This window comes from Portunus trituberculatus, chromosome 43 (genome assembly GCF_017591435.1).
Source record: "Portunus trituberculatus isolate SZX2019 chromosome 43, ASM1759143v1, whole genome shotgun sequence".
In the NCBI taxonomy this organism is placed as follows: Eukaryota; Metazoa; Arthropoda; class Malacostraca; order Decapoda; family Portunidae; genus Portunus; species Portunus trituberculatus.
In genome coordinates this window covers 25,589,190-25,591,689 of record NC_059297.1, presented here as the reverse complement: position 1 = coordinate 25,591,689, position 2,500 = coordinate 25,589,190, and the positions used below count along the sequence as shown (strand labels likewise).

The 2,500-nt window shown below is 44.4% G+C and overlaps 1 protein-coding gene and 1 long non-coding RNA gene across 4 annotated transcripts in view; both read right to left on the bottom strand.

Moving 5' to 3' along the window:
• Positions 1-1,851, bottom strand: part of LOC123517901 — a 21,895-nt gene extending 20,044 nt beyond the window's left edge. Inside the window, exon 1 of the long non-coding RNA XR_006678611.1 lies at positions 950-1,851. This is a non-coding gene — a long non-coding RNA (uncharacterized LOC123517901). The remainder of the gene's footprint in view (positions 1-949) is intronic.
• The window catches only part of LOC123517899 (alpha-actinin, sarcomeric-like), a 76,160-nt gene that overhangs the window by 69,724 nt on the left and 3,936 nt on the right, over positions 1-2,500 (bottom strand). The gene's annotated exons all lie outside the window — the stretch shown is intronic.

The window sequence follows — 2,500 nt, the reverse complement described above, 5'->3', positions numbered from 1 at the left end:
GAGAGAGAGAGAGAGAGAGAGAGAGAGAGAGAGAGAGAGAGAGAGAGAGGGAAGAGAAATAAATTTGCACACACAACTACCAGTCCCCTTTTCCTCCCTCATATTAAACGGCCCGCTGCTCCTTCCCTCTCCCCAAACTCTCCCCCAAGGCTACCCCTCCCATTCCCAACCCCGCCCCCACCAATACAACTCCCACTAATTCGACCCCCGTTGTGTATGGCGTGCAGTTGCCCCTCCCTCCTACCCTTCCACCCTCTCCAGCGCCTCCTCACCCTATCGCCAGCCACGCCCCCACGCCTACCCCAGATCATCCAAAAGTCGGAATACACACGCCACCACCACCACCACCACCACCATCACCATTGTCTTAATATTCTTCTTACTTCTTCTCTGTCATCAACATTGAATATTCTCATTAATACCGTTAGTTTTATTTTTTTTTTTTGTGTCTGATATTTTCTCTCTCTCTCTCTCTCTCTCTCTCTCTCTCTCTCGTCACCATTCTTCATTGTTTTCTATTGTCTTATCTCTTTGACAGCTATTAAGTATGCATCATGGTGAAACAACTGGTATTTTCTTCTTCTCTTTCTATTTTTCATCCTTCTAGTGGCAGATTAGCAAGGCCCTGTATAACCATTAAGGAAAGTGATAAGTAAGATTCCCAATTATCAACTCTCTCTATCTCTCTGCCAGTTCCAGTCTTTTTTTTTTTTTTCGTTTGCTAGCTAGCCAACAAAAATATCCTTGAGAATCTATATATAATTTTTGATGTAAAGGGAATAGACTCTTGGATTTTATTGGTGTTTAGAAAGTTTTCGTGAATTTAGTGATAATTTGGCTAGGGTTATACTGTCAATGGGCCAAAACACCCCATAAGAATCTGCATAATAATTCTCGTAACCTTTCAAAATACTGCTGATAGAAATAGAACCGTCAAGAATTTAGTTACTTTTATGTTTGAGGGAGAGATGGTTGTGACGGGTGATTTTCTGGTTGCAGTTGTAGTTTACTCTTGAAAACCTGTACAACTAATCATCTCTGGCATTTCCAAGTACTGCGAATGAGAGAGCAATGTGTTTAGAATTAGATACACATCCTGAGATTGCGATGGTTGTGATGGGGTGATTTCTGGCTGTAGTTATAGTTTACCCTTGAAAATATGTACAATTAATTACCTCTATGAGTCTGTAGCATTTTCAAAGTACTGGGATGAGAGAGCAATGTGTTTAGAAATAGATACATGCCATTACCGCAAACTATAGTGGGTTGAGATGGCTGTAATGAAGTGTTTTCCTGGTTCTAGTCGTAGTGTACCCAGGCATTGCATTATCAGTACGCAAAAACACTTACGAGAACCACGCCATTGTCTCTGTAGCGCTTCAAAATACTGATAAAAGAGCAATGAATAAAAACACTTCTGAAAATCCCCTTATTTTCTTTGTTGCGTTTGAAAACTGTAGTTAAGAGTGTGCAGCATTTAGAAATAGATACATAAGGGACTTGCTAACAGTATATTACCATTGTAGCCTTTGAAAATAGTAGTGATGACAGAACAAAGCGAGTAAGATGATGAGAGTTTAGTCCTAAGAGATGGCCACCACAACCACCACCACCTCCACTACTACCACCTGCTTCCCCTTCTTCCTCCTCCTCCTCCTCCTCAGTTTCCGGAGGTTATCAGCCACACCTCCGGTCCTCAGACACACCTGTTCTAAAGCTACTTGGACAAACACACACGCACACTTAACCTCCCTCTCCCTCTCTTACAATGTCTTTATTATCATACACATACATATTAGCGTAACTCATTTCAATCATATGCAGTACGTTCACCTATCCCCCCCATCTCTCTCTCTCTCTCTCTCTCTCTGCGCCACGCCCCAAACACAATCAACAGGTCCCTCTCTGTCTTGCCCCGCAGTGCCCCGCCCCATCCAAACCAAGACTAGGACCGTGGCGTGACCTTCCCCCTCCCCTGCCCCGTAAACCCCAGCCTGCCCCCTTGAGGAGTCGTGAAGGAGGGGAGGGGCGGGGCGGGGAGGGATGGTTGGTGGGTGTAGGTACCGAAGGGGCCTCTCACGAATTCCTCCTCCTACTCCTCCCCATCCTTCTCCTCCTCCTCCTCCTCCTCCCCATCACCCTTCTTCTTCTCTTCCTCCTTCATAGCTACAGGATTTGAATGTAAGGGCTGCTATGCCACTAAAACAACAACAACAACTATATCAAGAACAATAACAACACCAAAGCAGCAAACAAGTGACAATGACTAACAATGCACTGAGGCAAGAAGACAATGTAAGTACACTGAACACACGCTAGTTATTGACACACACACACACACACACACACACGAAAAAAAAATATGTACATAATGACTCCTGTAGCACACACACACACACACACACAAAGACGCAAAACATTATGGTGTCACTTTGTCAGAGAGAGAGAGAGAGAGAGAGAGAGAGAGAGAGAGAGAGAGAGAGAGAGAGAGCGAGACGCC